The 19,622-nt window shown below is 33.6% G+C and overlaps 1 protein-coding gene and 1 long non-coding RNA gene across 8 annotated transcripts in view; one reads left to right on the plus strand and one right to left on the minus strand.

Moving 5' to 3' along the window:
- The window catches only part of LOC128892219 (guanine nucleotide-binding protein G(q) subunit alpha), a 72,883-nt gene that overhangs the window by 37,797 nt on the left and 15,464 nt on the right, over positions 1-19,622 (plus strand). The gene's annotated exons all lie outside the window — the stretch shown is intronic.
- LOC128894749 (uncharacterized) lies at positions 15,472-17,072 on the minus strand. The gene is made up of 3 exons (XR_008461623.1): positions 16,861-17,072; positions 15,751-15,836; positions 15,472-15,653 (listed from the first exon to the last, which is right to left on the minus strand). It is a non-coding gene; the product is annotated as an uncharacterized LOC128894749 (long non-coding RNA).

Raw genomic sequence — 19,622 nt, forward strand, 5'->3', positions numbered from 1 at the left:
ACAATGACCCCTCAGAGGAGCCATCCAAGTGCAAAGGGTTAACATAGACATGACGGGTAAAAATACAGAAATTCTGAAATTGGCTGCCGTGAATTTATATCATTAAAGTTTGTGTAAAAATTAGAAAATTTGCAGCAAGGCATGAAATTGTAAATTTTAATTTTTCTATAAGAATAGTTGTCTTCCAGTCTCTAAAAACTGTTTATATGGTATAGACGTCGAGTTGGCAGAGGTTAATAAAAAAAGAGACTTATTTTTTATGTGTTCTTAAAGTTTGGGATCGTTTGGTTCATCGAATTTTCAGAAAACATGCTTTCAAGAAATATGCGTTTAATGTTGTTGAATGGGAATTAGTTAGAAAGTATGGCATTTACAATTAATTAGCTGTACCACAAGTATAGAATAAACCTTCTTTTCAAAAAAGAACTTGTATCGCGCGAAAGAAAAGCTCGGATCTCCGAGCAGTTTTGGTCTCCTTTGACGCATCGGACGTTCTTTGCTCGACACTGGTTAAGTGCTCCACGTCCTATCGCTGTTGGAACATTTCAGTTCTCGAGCCAATAATTGCTCCCATTACCTCCATGATTTTTAAAATTGGTTTATAACCCTCATTGAAAGTGCACACGGTAAGGTAATTTGCAATTTCGATGCGTTTTGGACAGACGCAAAGATATTTTGGCGCCAATTTCCGAATTATGCTATCGAAACTTTCGTTAAATCTATGCTTGGACTTTGCAGACTTTTTCGCAAAGAGGTGGTTTACCCTGTTTAAAATTGGTAATTTAATATTTGAAGGACAATGCCTACGTTGCAATTCTTTTTTATCTAACATACTTTTAAAGCGATATAATGAAAATAGTAACGCGGGTTTATTGATCATGTCGTAGATAATGTATCAGGAAAAAAGGCTGCTCAAAGATCCGAGCTTTTCGGGCGATACAAGTTCTTTTTTTAAAAGAAGAAGGTTTATTCTATACTTGTGGTACAGCTAATTAATTGTAAATGCCATACTTACATATCGTAGATAATGTATCAGGAAAAAAAGGAGGAATTTCCAAAGCGATAAAGAATGCGGTTTCTATGATTTCATTATTCTAATTTCGACGTCCATACAGATTAACGATTAATTCAAAGAAGGCATTACATATATGTCCCGGTCATTGTGCAAATCGATTAACTCCGTAAAACAAAAATGTTGGAAATGCGATAAAATAATGTACATTGTTTTTTAAAATTCCCTTTATAATATAAATTCAAATAAGTACTGTAGAATGCATAAATACAGATGTAGCTTTCATCTAACGGTATATAAAATTAATAAGAAAGTCAGTAGTGTTACAATTTTTAACCGACTTCGAAAAGGAGGAGGTTACTCAATTCGACATGTATATTTTTTTTTTTTTATGTGATTGGTGGAGTTAATCGATTTGTGCAGTGAACGGCTCATATATGACTATGAATACGCCACTGTTTATATTTTTTAAATAGAATATTTATAAACAACGTATAGTTTATAGCTTATAATGTGTTCGAGTCACACGATAAGAATCGAAGATGAAATGGAATTCATGAAATTGGTTTCATTTCTTGGTGATATTTTGCCCGTGTCTCTCTATTTCTGCCATAAACAATATTTCGACTTCTTGGATAATCACTGGGCTAAAATTTTAGTAATTTTAGTACATTTAGTTAAACGAAAAAAAGCACCAAAAAAACTAATATAGTATTAGGTGTAGAAATTAATCTTGTATCTTTTTAAGGTAAACTTAACATTTAGTTACATAGAAAATCCATAAAACTTTTAATGTTCTCTCAGTCACACATTCAAAGAGAGCATATATAGTAGTTAAATGTTTTAACACAATATACTGGGTGTTTCGTTTATAACGGAATGGTTAAATATCTCACGATGGAAAGGAACTATCAAATAATGTTTTTACATAAGTTATTTGGTATAAAGGCGAATATTATATAGAGTAAATAATTTGCTTCTAAATGAAGCGCTGGAGGAAACATAAAAAACAAATTATTTGTAATGAAAGCATAGCATATCGTAGCATTTGTTTAGACAAATTCGTCGACCTACTAAACGAGATAATTTATTGTAATATATAGCCTTAAAAAGGAGTTTGTACTCGGCAGATTTAACGCGAACGAGGATAAAGCTTCTTATTTAACTTCTTCAATTCTTGTGCGCAACCTAATAGGTGGTAACTGGAGCTAGAAACCGGCTGGTGGACTGCGTTAAATCTACAGCCTACCAACTCTAATTTAAAGCTTTATACTGCAATCAATTATTTCGTATGATAACTCGATGAATTTGTCTACAAATTTGTCTTCATTGTAAACAAATGCTGTTAGAAATGCCCACAATGAATAAAAATCTATATGGTTCACTTTACAAGAAATGATTTGTTTTTTTAAATCTCTCCCATCACATCACTTATAAAACAATGATTTACTCTATATCAGTGGTCCTCAAACGTATTCGACGATGGAACTCTTTTCAACCACTAAATATTTTATGGAACCTTAACCAATAAACCAAAACCAGGTTTTATGTTTATTCATTAATCAAAAATATACAAAAATAGGTAATAGGTAGGTAAAATTTAAAATTTAAATGTAAAATTTACATGAAGTGGATCGTTCTTTTGATTGACATTATTTATTAAGCCCTCGATATTAATTCTTTGTGGTCGTATGCCTACTCTCAGCCACCACAGCAAAGAACCATACTAATCGTATATTGTATTCCGCAAACTGAAAAGATTTAACCCATTAGACAATAGTAATAGATTCTAAGATATGAACCAGTGGATGAAATATCTACATGTTAAATTTTTCAAAGACAAAGATATTAAATGTTGGTATTCTTTCCGTAACATATTGCAATAAATACCAAATAGTCGAAGATATTTGGTAGAATTCCAAATAATATTTTTCAAACTGTGTTGAAGTGTAATTACACATTCTCGCTTCTTCAGATATTTTAAAAATAATAGTCCAAAATGGCAACAGAAAGTTACCGAAGATAAGATACCATAGAATGAAGAACTATAAAATATAATTTTTACATAAAAACATAACATTAAAACACATTATTGTGTAAACATATATCTAAAGTTCACAAAAGAATTAATAAATCTTGTTTATCCTTCATAATTTTGCATGTTATGTATCACTGCTCGTTCTTCGGAAATTAATTCCGACCAGTACAACACTCATGTCTAAATTTAATACGACCGCAAAGGATTAAATAATATTTGTAAAATCATTTTTTTAACCAACTCTCTTTAAACGAAACACTGTTTTAATTCCTATATTCTTCATATAGTAGAGAAAGTTATAAAATGACAAAGTGAAAATGTCAAAATATCCAATTATTATGTTTCTCGCCCTATGAATGACTAGACAGAGTGTTATTGCTCTCTCGGGTACCGTGTACTCCAATCAACGGAAGATACAGTAGTAGAAATTTAGGACCCCGGATATGCTTCCACGATACGGGTAATTTGGATGTCCATCTAATTAAAATCCTGATCATGGCCATGCGGGTGTTATGTACTACGGCACGCATAAGTGTAAAATTCTACTATATAGGGTGAGTCATTTAAAACAGACCACTTGAATAATTCGTTTCCGTTTAGGAATAGAAAAGAAAAACCTCGAAAGAGAGCTATATACTTCGTTTTGAGGTGTGCGTAACGTGGTGCCAACTGCCAATGACTTCTTTTATCAGTGGAAATGTATAGGAGGTTTCTTATGTACCGTTAGGATTACTTACAACACTTTTTCTCTTTAAAAACTGTATGAAATATAAGGAATTTAAGCGAAAAGTAAATAAGAAAATATTGTAGTCTTAAATTTAAGAATAGAAGTACACAAGAATGAAAAAATTATTTGTCACGCCTGTGTATGTGTGCATTTTGAGTACATACTTGAGTAATCTTCTTCTTCGTATTAGTTCCTGTAGTGAATGTTTTGTTTCAAACTGTTGAGTTAGGTCTGGGTTACATTTTGGTTACATGCGACCGCTTAAAATGATCTAAATCACGATCTTTGATCCTATCGATGAACTTCGTTTCACCTTTGCGTATTGAATATGAACAGATTTTAGTTTCGAAGGTTACTCATTCATAAAAATTAATGAAAAATGAAACCCTCTTTAGGATTTTCAGTTTTACAAAGCAAATAACACGAGGAAAAAGATACGTGCTGTATTTGGACGTCGTAGAAGTTAATAAAACAAATTGTTGTTGCAACATAATCGATACCGATGGGGCTGGGAGTGATAAACACGCAAAGACATCAAAAATAGAAAATAGATAAAAAGGAAACATTCTTCAAATTTATAAGATTGTTCGTGGAATGTATTTGTACACCGATCAATTTACTAAAAAACTTTTCTGTGAATTGTAGTTTTTTTAACTTCTTTGTTTATAATCAATGATATTTTACATATTCTCGGAAGACTCTAAGATAGATATAGACCAAACAACATTTTCTAGTTAATATAATTTGTGAAATTAACCAAAAAAATGCGAAAAGTGGGTAAAAGTATAGAAGCAATACGTTTACAGTAGAGTTTGTAAAGTAAACACATTAGTTTATTGCTCCATACGAATTAGAAAACATCATATTTCCAGTAAAGTACTTTTAAACAGTTGTGCGAATATTTATTGCTTCGACATTTCTATCGATTAATTGTTTTTTTTTTCTTGTTAATTTCGCACCTTACATAAATAGCTATTCTTTTTTTTTTGTAATCTATCGATTGTAGAGATTTCTGAAAATATGTAGAATGTCCTTGTTTATAAAAGAATAAGTTAATAAATTACAATTTTACTCAGTTTTTTTGAAAATTGACCGGTGTACGAATACGTTCTACACCCACTGTATGTAAATTAATCCGCTAATTTTCCGCGTGTCATATATTAAAATTATACTCTTATGAGAACGATGAAAAGTCATGTAAGCTTTAAAAATTATTCTTATTCCTTGAAGGTAGACATTTTTACACGGAGTTATTACTACTTTAATAATCGCGCCGGTTACGAATCGTCATTGAATAAAATGTGGAAAAGAAATTTGTATTATCTTCGACGATGTCCAAATACAGGTAAACAAGTTTTCTAGCTTTGAGAAGTGGAGAACCTCGTTGACGGATAAAACGATGCGCGTGGAGGAAAAGAGTTTGGGAGACACTGGTATACGGAATGATCGGTTAGGTACCATTGGTTATTCTCTAATCGTCCAGGGTTACTCGGGTACTCGGATATCCGAACAAAATCAATAGCAGCAGTGTAGCGCATACGTTGATCCGGGTGCTCTGGGGGCCGAGTGGCGATTTTCGTTGGTTTTCCTCTTAACTGGTTTCTCCTCCAAGTTGATTACAACGACAACGCCAGAGACGACGACGACGACGATGTGGAAAGCACGAAGGAAGAACCTCGCTGCCCCACCCACAATTCGTTCGTTCATTCATTAACTTGTTTGCCCGTCTGGCTAGCTCGCTCGCACTCGCTACCTCTCCACCTCTCGCTTCCTCTTTCGCGTACATATTGGCCCCGTTCTCGTCCGCTCTCTGTGCTCGCTCGTGACCAGACTCGCTCCTCGCACACCCGATTCTACACCGAGTTACACCACTACCGTCGACGCCGACGCCCGGCCCGGCTCGGCGCGCGGCGTCTCCGCCACTCTCATTGCCACTCTCGCAGAGTGCGACTGGGTTTTAGGACGATGAGACGAGAACGTAGTACGGTTATTGTACTACGCTTTCCACGACCCTTCTGCACTACTCTTTTCTCCGCTCGTCCGACACTCCTTGCCTTCTTGTTTCTTCGTTAGCTATGGCTTTACGCTTTCTTCTTTCCGCTTCATTCGCTAATTGAAATTTATGGCGAATTATGCGTAACGACTCCAGATACAAGTCTTCCGCGTATATCGCTGTACGAAGTCGATTTTATTTGTGCCTTTACTTTTCGTACGTTACACTTTACGGTAGTCGAATCAAATTCTACGTAATTAATTACACAAAATTATAGGAAAGTATTTGTGTCATTGATTCTCAATGTGGGCGATTGAAACTTTAACTGTCGATAGATGGCGATGTTTTTATTTTCATTTTATTAACTTCCCGATTTATAGGGAAGTTATTGTATTTGCCCCTAAAATGAAAAATCGATTTTTTAGCAGATCTCCATGTTTTAAGGTCATTGGAGTAATTTTAGCCTGTTTTTAACTGTTCGCGCGCGCGAACAATTTGTCGTTAATGTTTTCTAAAAAACTAATAGCGAGATCAAAATGATCGATGATGCAATCGATGTCTATCAATCTAACTTAGAGCTAATTAGATTTTTAACCGAATTCGAAAAGGAGGAGGTTACTCAATTCGACATGTGTATATATTCTTTATTTATTTTTTTGTTCCAATTCGGTCCAGTATTTTTTTTAAGAAAACTTGACTCAATAACGCAATGTAGATGGAACAATATAAATTTATGAGCGAATAACTAAACGGAAATAATATATATACATATATTACTATTATTACATTTGTATGCATACGTATAACACATGTATACACGCAGGGTGCTCCAAAAGTATGGAAACTGTAAAAATGGAACATTTGTGTGAAAAATGGTTTAGAGAAATTTGTTAGGGTTTCAAAAATTCTATTGAATGATCGTGTCCGTTTGACCTTCAAAGGACCGGTCGAAGTCACGTCAAGGGCAACATGATTTTTTTAACGGAACACCTCATTTTTTATCATGCACTGTGAAAGCTGGCTATGAGAACTTTTCAAAACCCTAGTTTCAAACATTTTTTTTACTAAATAGCGCGATAGATGGCGCTGTAATCGGAAATCAGAAAGTTCCTTGTGTCGCCCGTAAAGGATCGCACACAAAATAAACATGAATAGCTATATGAATTAAGCGAGCAAGAACAACCCTGCTCGCGAACTCGCGAAGCGAGCGAGCAATGACCAGCTAGTTTCATTCATTTATCAAGTGCTTGGTTCACATGTATGCACTATTGCACTTGGTACAAATGAGTATTAAATTTGTTTGTATATTTCCATCACAGTTTTTGTACTGTCAAGTTTCTATAATAATTTAGGCTTCGATTTGTAACAACATCTTTTATAATTTCTTAAATCTAACGTATAGAAGTAATTGTATTGTGATATTTGTTACAGTTAACTTGTGTTTTTTGTACTTTTCGTACGTTACACTTTACGGTAGTCGAATCGAATTCTACGTAATTCATTACACAAAATTATAGGAGAGCATTTATATCATTGATTCGTAACGTGGGCGATTGAAACGTTAAAGTGGGCGATAGCCATTTTGCGCGGGCAAATTGTAAATATATTATTGAATATATTTTAGCCGCTGTGGATGGAAATTAATATTTTAATTAAGATGTTTACAATTTCATATGCAGTTGAAAGAGGTTTCATTGTCAAATACGGAACAAAGAAAATTCGACAATTGTCGCACTTCTGAAAACACCTGGTTATTTATATTTTTGCTAATATCTCTGAAACCATAAGAGATATTGAAATATTATTAAATCCCGTAAAAAATTTAATTATTTTTAGTATTATATAACACGATATTAAGAAATTTAAAAAAAAAGTTTATATTCAAACGATAAATCTTTCCACCACCCACTGCATAGAAATTGTGTTCGCAACTTTGTGTACGTTTTCATACTGCACAACTTTCGTTTAAAGTATTTTCTTCCATCTGTTACCAAATTCAAGTTATTGTGCGATGTAGACGCGGATTTTATAAGTATACTGTGCCACACTTCGGCTAGAATTCTCGACTAAAATTTGAAAAAATCATAACTCTTGATTGAGTAAACGGATTTCAATTCTCAAAATGGACAACTGCTTATCGTTAGATAAAGAATTTGTTAAAGTTACGAAATTATCAAAAGTGACCATTTTTCAATGATTTTTCAATGATTTTTTCGAAAAGATATGTAAAAAGTAGTCTAATCTTAAAGAATTCGTAACTCTGTTAAAAATCAACATTTTAGATTGAAACTTTTGTCCCCTGTAGATCTCATGAAATCCTACAAAAAAAAAAACATATAGAAAGTTTTTCTTTAAACTGAAAACCCAAATTTTTAAAAATGGAAGAAAGGTATTTGCAAGAAATCGCAAAGGTCGCTCTATCGATTTTAGTTAAAATCTAAAATTATCTACAAAAATTATTTTTTACTCCCTCGATCAAAAGAAAGCATATTACGATAAATAACATATGGGAACAACTTCTATTATTCATGAGGCAAAAATTCCTAAAGAAAAGAAAACAAATGGTTTGAAAAAAGTAATCCTCGAAAAGTATTCGTTTCTCGAAAAAAATATATTTGACAAAAATTTCATATTTCATCAAGATGTACAACTTTTGTCTACAAATTTTTCTCATAGGAAGACTTTTTTTTTCAAAACCATTTCTTTTCTTTTCCTTAAGAACTTTTTCCTGTTCCCAATATTACGAATTCATTTTTATGAATCTTTAAAAATTCCGTACTTCTATGAACATATTTTTAAATACCTTTTAATTTTTAATACATATATTCGTATGTATTTATTCGAATAAATTTGTTATTTAAAGCATTTTCCTGTAGCAGGATGAGCGCGTTGTTTAAAATCCATCTTCTCCGCTATGTCAGCGGCCAAAGGTTAAGAAATGCAAGCGTTTGCCAGTTAGAAACCCAATCCAATAATTTTAACATGAATCAGGATTTACGTGATAGTTAAGCGATTGTTATCTTCGAATGCGTTGCAGTGTTCCGTTGCAATGCGCATGAAAAGTAAACATGACCGAGGACCTCCGTAACATACTAATAATAATAAGTGTAACGAGTGTCGTTATGTTGAAAGTAAAACTATTTCTTCTGAAACGATTAACATTCAATTTGTGCCTGTTATCTTGTGTTGTGCAATGCTATCGCTGTACTTTCGAATCTCGACGTATTTAATTAGCTCCACATTTGTAAAAAACTTCCACTTCAGGAAATTATAGCGACATGGAAAATTTACGGTGCAGCGAGATCTTTAAATCTGCCTTAAAGGAAGATAATTAAGAGGAAGTCTAACGATAAGTCATATGCGACTAAGGTGTTGCGATAAGCAAAAATAGATACATTATCAAGAAAATTTTTGTCCTTATTTATAGAGATGTTTACGAACCTAAATTCATCCTTGCCACGTGGTAAAAATGTCGAGCTATATTTTATGCGCGTAACGAGCCACAAAAATAACGACAAATCTAATTTGAACGTTGTAAACCGTTCCAAGTCATTAACATAATAAATATTATTGATCTAAATATTTAGAAATATGTACTTTGACGATATTCTATATTTTTTTATCTTTAATTCTACATCACGTAATATTCATTTTAGGTTTCTCGTGTAGTAAAGCATTACACATAGTATAGGGTAGCTGTTCGGAAATTTTTGCAGGCTAGTGAAATATTACTGATAAATAATAGAATACCGTGTTAGTTATCGATGTGATAGCGAGTTAAGTGTACACTGCCGTTCAAAAGTTTTAGGACACTTGTTGCTCTGAATAAAAAATTTCGAACAAAAACAAAAAATTATTCGTCCAATAAAATTTCAGTATTTTAATGCCACTAACTCTAATTGGAAATAACCGAAATATCGATTTCTTTGAGACAACAGATATTTCAAATAAAAATGTTATTGTTTTGTGTGACGAATAAATATTGATTAGCCTTTGTAAATATTTACGTGTTATTTGCAAATACAAGGATTATTGTTATTATTTAACGAATCGCACAACATTTTCGTTCTATTTTTAGTCACAGAATACGCTAGCAATATTTGTGTGGGACCTGTTGCACACCCTGCGGTGTGTGTATTTTTGTTTTATATATGTAACTTGTTGACACATCGTGTATTTGAAGTTTTAAATACATCCCTTAGTGGACAATAAATATGTAAAATGTCAGCAACATGTATTCTCGTTTCTTTGAATCATTATCATTTCATTATTTTAATGATGCAAAGATATTTAAAATTTTGCCCATCGAAAAGTTTCGCAACATTAAATTTTTATAGATATTGGTTATTTCTAAGAGTATTTAGCATTATTTCAAATATCTAATACTCTTTTTAAATTAAAAATAAATACTAGTTTTAAATGGTCCAGTTTGGCATTATGCTTCTAGATATTACTAGAAAAACTCCTCGTACATTTACGTCGTGCAATATTTTTGTTTCATGAATTTTAATTAGATGAAATGTATAATAACTTTCGTACCGGTGACTAAGATTTCTGTTTAAAAACAACTTATCGCTTCGAAACGTATAATTTGAAATACACCTTCAGAAACTAGCCGATTGCGACAAATCAAAGTATAATAATTAGAACTTTCAGCTTTTACTTTTTAGACTAACTTTATGTCACTGATTTTCACCCACTAATGGAAAAGTAAAATTCGTACACTTTTCGTTACATTTTCGTGATCCTACAACCATCGCTACCGACGAGTTGGTAAATTTTCTCGAGAGAAATGAGACCGACTTCCGATGTGGCTATCCCGCTTTGAAGTGTACTGGATATTCCGATTTTTGACACTTGAACTCGAGGATTACCGTGGAGCATGTGAAAGTACGATATTATTGTAGGACTATATAGACCTACATGTCATAATGAATATATGACATATGACCTAAACCTAGGCAAACGTGAGATAAGTTGAGTGGACGATGATATCGAGGTCGAAAGAGTAAAATCACGCGTATGCGACAGCGGCTGTCAAAGTGTTAACAGATTTCTATCTGGCGCCGGTGTCGCCTGACTGTCGCATGTAGCCGACAGAATTTCGTTTCAGCGCGTCAATATATGTTTACAAAAATAGCTTTACCTATTTACAAACTCATGGGGCGTAGCTTTATTAAATTCGATATGGGCAATCGTAACGAATATATCCTTTAACTTTATCTAAAGAATAAAGCAATATATCTATCTTTTTTTACCGCAATCTTTTTTAACAGAAATTTATGACAAATTATGCGCAGATATTCTGTCGTCGCCATTAACGCTATACGGAGTCACGTTTATTTACAACTTCACTTCAAACATCACGTTTTGCGTTATTCGAATAAAATTGTATACAATTATTTACATGAAATTATGAAAAATTATTTAAATAATTGTGTGTAATTCTTTTTAGGTAATTTCAATATATGTTTAGAAAAATTGGTGTATCTATTTAGAGACTCTTATACCGTTATAAAATGCTCACATGAAATTTGATAACGAATATAGTACATTTATACGAAAGTAGTATATTTACTTTTGTACACTGCACTTGTATTCCGTCTCACTATCGCTATGTAACGTCAAATTTATTTTCGACTTTACTTTAAACTTTACGATTAAATTATCGAAATGAAATTATACAGATTCGTGTCATTAAATTGTAAGGAACTACTTGAAGAATGATCTAAGTCACAGGGGAAAAAGGGATTCTCGTGTCTAAAATGTGTAGACACTGATTTCTTTTGCATTTAGTTTAATTAAGAATGTTTCACTAGTCAAACTTCAAGTACTTTTGAATAATAGAGCCGAGTTAAGTAGTAGGAGAATGCTTGTATCGATAAATAAATTATCTCTACACTATGTATTGCAAATAATGTGAAACGGAACAAAAAAATCACGAAAATTGAAGTATCAGATTTTTGTTAGCAATAATACATACACCCTCGTCAAGAATACTGATACGAGTATTTATATAGTTTACAAGACATTTTAAATAATATAACACGAAGGTCGCCATAAATCAGTTCAAGTTTTATTCATGGTAACGTAAATCGAAGTAACAATGTAAACGAATAAAATTTCAGTTGCAAGTATTTATAAATTTTGTTAGTAGACGATTTTTAACTTTGAGAAATAGCACGAAAAAAATTGCCTTTTTTTTTAATAATTCTTATTAAAGATACCTTTCAGAGTGGGGTTCGAAATTTTCTTTCGCCTCGTTTGAACTGGAAAGCAATCAATTCTCCTCCCCCCTCCCTCCCTCCCTCCCTCTCCTACTTTGAAAAAGACCGCTCTAAGGAGAAACGAATTACACCGACTATTTTATTCGAGTGGATGTGACAAATTGAAAACGATCAGAAAAGGCAAGTGTAGCAAACCGGGCAAATTGAATAAGCAAATCAAGTAAAGGGATATGATGAGACAAACAAGTTTAATAGAAAGTTCAGACAAGTGAGACTTACATTTCAATAATGGAATATAAACCTCGTTCGCATGTTGCGCAATTATGGAGCGTAAACGAAAGACGTTATGACAGATATCCGCGTTAAATAAAATAAAATAAAATCGTCGATCACATTTGAGCAAGGAAGGAATTGATAAACTTTCAGGAAGATGGCAGAAGTTCATGCATAATAGTGATTAATAAATTAATATAATTTTCTTATTTAATGAAAACAAAATAAATGCTTGATAAAAAAGCGGAAGTGACTTATGAGTCCACCTAATATTAGATGTAGAAATTAAGTCTGTCACTTTATAGTCAATCATTTATAACTTTAGTTTACGTAGAAATATTTAATCATCATTTATATGTTCAATATATGTGTAGATTACCAACCATCTAGATTCTCGACCTAGTCTCCATTACACTGAATCTATACATGTAGTATATAACCTAAATCGTAACCTGATGACCATTACAACGTATGTATATGTACATACGAAAATTGGTAGTCATACATTTTTGCGTATTATTATTATTATTATTATTATTATTATTATTATTATTATTATTATAACAAATTACAAGTGATAATTACAGTAACGGTAGAAAAATAGCAATAAGGAAAATTTGATGATTACTAAAGTTCGTACAGATTCATTGCAATGACCACCAGGTTGAGACTTATGCATACAGATCCATTCTAATAGAATCGGTTTAAGGATTTAGAAGGTTCCAGTTTAATATACCAAAACGACGAGTAAATATACAGTGGGTGTAGAAAGTACTCATACACCGATCAATTTTCAAAAAAACTATGTAAAATTGTAATTTATTAACTTATTTTTTATAAACAATGACATTCTAGATATTCTCGGAAATCTCTAGAATAGATAGATTACAAAAAAAAAATAGCTTTTTATGTAAGTTGCGAAATTAACAAGAATAAAACAATTAATCGATAGAAATGTCGAAGCAATAAATATTCGCACAACTGTTTAAGTATTAAAACTTCATTAAAAAACAAGAAATTTACATTAATTTAGAAGTATATAATACTTCCTTCGTAGGATTTCTTTCTGATTTTATAATTATTGTAACTTTTCTAAGCATTAAATTAACTAAATTATTAGTTATTCGAAGTGGGATCTTTTTCCATTCCTCTATTAGAACCTTTTTTAAAAGTACTTTACTGGAAATTTGATGTTTTCTAATTCGTATGGAGCAATAAACTAATGTGTTTACTTTACAAACTCTACTGTAAATGTATTGCTTCTATATTTTTACCCACTTTTCGCATTTTTTTTTTGTTAATTTCACGAATTATATTAACTAGTAAATGTTGCTTGGACTATATCTATCTTAGAGACTTTCGAGAATACGTAAAATATCATTGATTATAAAAAAAAAAAGTTAAGAAACTACAATTACCCGCCAAATTTTTGGAGGAAATTGATTGGTGTACGAATACATTCTACACCCACTGTATCTGTTTAAACTGGAGCTACAAATAATTTTTGTAACTAATATATGGATTTCTAACGAACAGACATTCCACTCGAGTAAGCTTGACGGTCGATTTCTAGCATGTGCTGCCCCCCGCCCTCCCTCCAGTCCAGAGTAACATTTATATTTTGAGAATCTGGTTTGGGAATTTATTAGAAGCCTAGAAGGTCGAGCGAACTTCCTTTCGCATATCTTGTCAGCGTGAGTCACTCGATGCATTCTCGCTGTCTTTCTTCCTCTCGTCCTTCCATGATGTGTCTTTTATTTTTAAACCAGGCTCGAGGCCCGCGCAGCTCCGTCTTTAATAGCAATTTACCGTGGTACTGTGTACTGGCAGCCACGGCGATAGCAATTCATCGACATTCATCGAACGCAAAGTCAACGCGTGTACATTGGACAGATTAAATTTTTTTACGAACGTTCGATCTTCGGTCCAAACTGACAACATTCTTCTCTGGCTACGAATATCAAAGGATACACTACTCTTTGTCTGTTATTCCTTAAGAAAACATTAATGTTTGAATTATAAAATTAAATTATATTTCACGTCGAAAGAACTAGTACAAATTTTTCTGTTACCATTCATTGCAATAGATATTGCTAATTAAATAGCAAGTGTACTGTGTTCTCATTCGTCATCTGTTATTGGAATAAAATTTCTAAAGTACGCTGTAAATACAATTAGAATTAATATCTGGGAGATTGTATGCGTGACATTATACAACGAAGACATTTATAATTGTTTTATGTTTGGTGGAAAGAGGTGTGAATGTTACATCTTTTCATTGCCTGTTTTTGTAAATATTTTGCAATCATACTTATCTAAAGGATTAAAGGAGTTTAAGGAACGACGAATTTCAGCACGATAAGAATTGAAAGCCGGATAGCATGAAAAGCTTCGACTGTTCCCGTTGAGTCGCAGCTTTACTTGGTCTAACAATGTTGCTTGTTACTCGATACATCTCGTAAATCATCAAGTATCGAAGCAAACGGCTGAACAAATATTTTTCAGTTCTCTATGATGAGTTCACGAGGTTCTATCGAAATCGGTGTTTAGTCGAGTTGATTAGTCAAGAAAATTGGATCCGCTAATCTCTGATCTTATCGGAAACAATTAAAATTCGAGGAATAACGAATAATGTACGTCGAAATCGATCGCATCGCGTCGTATACCAAATATTCGTCAGCATCTAGCATTAAACATCCCTATGACTAACGGTCTATTCATTAAGATAGCATTTTCTGAGTAATGTTAGCCCACGCTTAATTTCTGCGTATTTTATTAATAACGAGTCGTTTGCGGAAGAGTATCCGATTCCTTTATCAACAAATGATACGATGAAATATATCCTATTTGCTACGCTTCGTTGACAAAATTATGTTATTTCAGTTTTCTACCATTCCCAACAGTTTATGGAATAATTAGGAAGAATTTACAATCGACAACAGTGGGCCGTATTAGGTTATTGACAGACGTTGCTTATGATGCATCAATTTGGAGATTGAAATTTGTTACTATCAAAATGCTATTCGTTTGCTTATAAAACAATCTTCGTATAATATATTTAAATTTGACGCATGTATAGGTACATACATATACAATATCTCTTTGTTTGTCGAATCTTTATAATTAGAAAAATATTAATCCTTGCACAAAGCTTGATATGTCAAATTTTCTATTATTAAATTTGTTTGTATATGTCTATCACAGTTTTTGTCCTTGAGGTTCGACTAAATAATTGTCGATAGATGACGATGTTTTTATTTTCATTTTCTTTCATTTATTCATCAAATGCTTAGTTTACATGCACTATAAGTACTATTGCACTTGCAAATGAGTATTAAATTTGTTTGTATATTTCTATCACAGTTTGGTGTACTGTCAAGTTTCTTTAACAATTTAGGCTTCGGTTTGTAACAATATCTTTTATAATTTCTTAAATCTAACGTATAGAAGTAATTGTATTGTTATATTTGTTATAGTTACCTTGTGTTTTTTAAGCTTGTTCGTGTATACTTATTTATCTCTTACTCCAGACGCGTTTTTCTTTGTGTAAATGTCTTTCTAAAAATCTGAAAAAATTCATTATACTCTTCATACCTTCCAAATTGAGTTTAGAATGAAATATTTTAAAAATAACTTTAAATTTCAGAGGGTTCTTCTCAATCAGTTTATGAAGTATCTCTACTTTTCAAAGTCACCTGGACACGACTGACCGTCGTTTACGAAGTAAAGTTTATTATCTACGCTATATTTTATTTTGTTTGTTCTAATTGGTTACTGATTTAAATAACCTTTTTGATTTGATTTCATTCACGAGTAAGCCGATGTGCTTAACCCCATATCTATAAAATGTTTTCCCTTTCCTCTTCTATTCTCCTACTTTTCTTTCTCTGCTATCAAGCCAATGTTTTTAACCCTTTGCACTCGGATGTCTCTTCTGAGAGGACATCGTAAGTTCAGGCAAACTTTATTGGTAATTGCACGGGATAAACTTATGGGAGCGTAAAATTTGTAAAAGTCTATGATCCCTTGAAAATTTCTATTCAAATATCACGAAAAATCAAATAAAAATATATTTATGGAAAAAGAATGTGTGAATAATCTACACTTTAAAAAAACGACAAAGAGCATTTGTCTACGAAAGTAAGATGTGGGAACATATTTTGTATGACATGGTGCAATTTACGAAGATAAACAAAGCCTAAGAGTGTAACTTAATAGATGGAAACTATCAATGAATACCTATGACTGTTTCACACATTATCACATATCAGAATGGTATAAAATTTTGATTTTTGACATAAATATCTTCAGATCTCAATGTCTAAAGATTCATATAAGCTCGAGTATCATTACAGTAAATTACATGCTTTACAAGTTACATTACGTAATACGACATGATTTCTGTTTGCACATTCTGTAGCGAAATGGCTCCGAGTGCAGATGGTTTAAAATTAGAAGAAATAAAAACAGCGTTACTTATGGGTAGCCCTAATAGATTCGTAAAATGACACAGCCAGGGGGAGATCGTTGCTTAAATAAACCTCTTAAAACGTCGGGAGATCTATTATTCACACCGTTGTATGTACAAACCAGGCTTTCTTATGCGCGACGGTAACGCGCCGTTGAAGAAGGCCGGTGTTGGTAAGAGCGATTCGTCTTTTCTCGGCGGGCAACACAAAAGGCTTTCGCCGCTGCTGCCAGCCATACAAAAGAGAGCACGAAAGCAGAGTAGAAGCTCGTGTGCATTCGAAAGGAAGACGAGAGGAGATCCATACGCGGCGGTAAGATAGCACGCAGCAATGTTGGCCACTCGCCCGTTTTCATTCATGATTTCGCGAGGGCGATGCTGGCGCCGTATACGCTTGCGCGCTCCCCTCCAACCCCTCCTCTCTCTCTCTCTCTCTCTCTTCCTGTGTCATCCGTGCGCATCCTCGTTTGCCGTGTCGCCACCGTCACTGCTACCGTTAAGCCACGCCACTCTTTGCCCCGTATCGTCGCCAGTGTTGCCGCCCCACCATGTTCAGGGACGTGTACCGGTGCGCAAGTGTGTTGTCATCGTTCTTTGCACGGAGAACGAGCAAGCCCTATAAAACTACAAACATACAATTAGATACGTGCACGTGACTCCGTTCGACAAGACGCTCGTCCTAATTCTTCTACCGGCGAATCATAGTCCAACTGCTTTCGACTCATGATCCACGACAAAGTTCCGGACGTGTTCGCTAGGATCTTGTCACGGTGGCGATAACAAAAATGTTTTTTTTTCTTTTCTTATTCTAAATATATTTATTGTAAACGAGGTTAAATAGTACGACGCAAGTTAACACTTTATTTACCAGGAGCCTATTTATAGGCTTTTTAATTGCAGTATTTAGTTATTTGAATTTATTTACTATGTTGATAGTGTAAATAGACCTTACAATGTTCAGTGCTTGGTAACAGACTTGGCTTTCAATGTACCCAGTAACAGTATGGTGGAATTATTGTCAGCCTAGATTGGCATATGCTACTGTAGAAAATTCTTTTTTGAATTAAAGTCTGCTTCTAGATAGCCCGGTGGATAAAGTGTTAACGCAATGCTTTATGTAGACTTGCTGCCTGGAGACTAGCTGTGAACTGTCTTGCTGTTTTTCTGTGACTTGGAATTAACTGAATTGAATTACTGTTATTTTTAAATTGGTAGTATAAGACCTAGAAACAAAGTGAATTTTAGGTCGACTGGTTTTTGTGATATTTCGTTTCTTATTGAAGTTAGGGATGTACGATACGACTAGCACCTGAGAGCGGTTGCATTTACCTGTTGCCAAACTGCGTAACGTTCTAAACAGCCAAATGTCGACGCTTTATAACTATAAAAGGTCGATGAAATTAAATAAAATGTAATAATAGTGTAGGTTCGCGCCCCCCATAGCCAAGACTAAGGAGTCAAACAAGAACGCGAATAGAGTGGATCCGAAGATCGTGGATTCTAATCGTGGCTCCGTGCCTTATTTTTGGTAGAGACTCCTACAATAATTTCAGTTCTATGAAATCCACAGGTTAAAGCTTTTTCCCACACCTAATAACAACACATCTTAAGCGTGCAACAATATTCACGAAACGAATTTAGACGTTTCCTCCTTAAGACGTGTTTTAGCACCTCTCTTTAAAAAAAATGTAGGAGGTCTCTTTTTCCTCGTAACCTTCGCTTCAAAAAATGTATTGCACACTATAAAATATCAGCTTCCCTCTATCGTTGGCCTGTAACAAGAATGAAGTCGATAATTTCGTTAGTTTCTAAGAAAACAGTTTTTTAACACTAATTTATACGTGACAACCTGTACACGTATACTACTGGGTTGTCTGGAAAGTCCATGTCGATTTTTGGTAGATGGTACAGGTCTGAATATATCGAAATGGTTGAAAACAAATAACATACGTCCCTTAAAACATGGAAAGGTTGTGGAACAAAATGGCACCTATGTAATTCAATAAATACATGTATATATATGTTATATGCCTTTGAGTTTTTCTTAGAAATTGGCAGGAATTTTCTGGACAACCTAATAGCAAGCTTCCATCGATTGCACATAGATAAACTTTTTCTCTGTCTTATCTTCATACAGTTTTATAAAGTATCGCGGTGTCATCGTCTCTGTTAATCTTTAGTTGTACCCCGTCGATGAGTTTCTAGGCATGCCTTTGCACCAAGACAATTCTTTCGCTTGTCCATAGATAGTCGGTCTTAGTCCACGTGTTCGCGGAGAAACTCGCTGCAAAGCGACACGGATCATGCAAATGCAAATATTAATATGCGACCCGGCGAACGACTTACGCAGCAATTAATAACTCGTAACGTTTGTAGATAGTCGGAACGTATTGTATCGGCAAGCGATAACGCAACACGTTACCTGTCATTGGATCGGTTCGAATGTAGAAAAAGCTTGGTTCAATGTCTCATTTTTTACTTGTTTTGATTTGGAAAATCAAGATATCGATGGTAATACGCAGTCGAGTTTATGCCTTTACTCGCTGAATATTATTTGCATTTATGCGCAAGGTTGCAATCGTTTGCTTCTCTCGATTGAAGACATAACGTTAACGTATTGGATTGTGAATCTTCGAGTCGATACTTTGCATCGATAGAAACGCTGGTTAGAGATTTTGATGATATTTAAGAAGTTTAGTTTCTTTTTTTTTTTTGTAGCTCTCGATGGGAAGTTTTGAATAAAAATAATAGTTTGGGTGGGCTGAGAGCGAAAGCTTATCGTTTTATTTTGCGACGTTTTCGGTATAATTACTTCTGAAACGGTGACTTTACAAGTAAAAGTTATTGGTAGCGTAAGGAAAATTAGTAAGGAGGTAATAGGATT

The sequence above is a fragment of the Hylaeus anthracinus genome, unplaced genomic scaffold (genome assembly GCF_026225885.1).
Source record: "Hylaeus anthracinus isolate JK02 unplaced genomic scaffold, UHH_iyHylAnth1.0_haploid 0, whole genome shotgun sequence".
Lineage (NCBI taxonomy): Eukaryota > Metazoa > Arthropoda > Insecta > Hymenoptera > Colletidae > Hylaeus > Hylaeus anthracinus.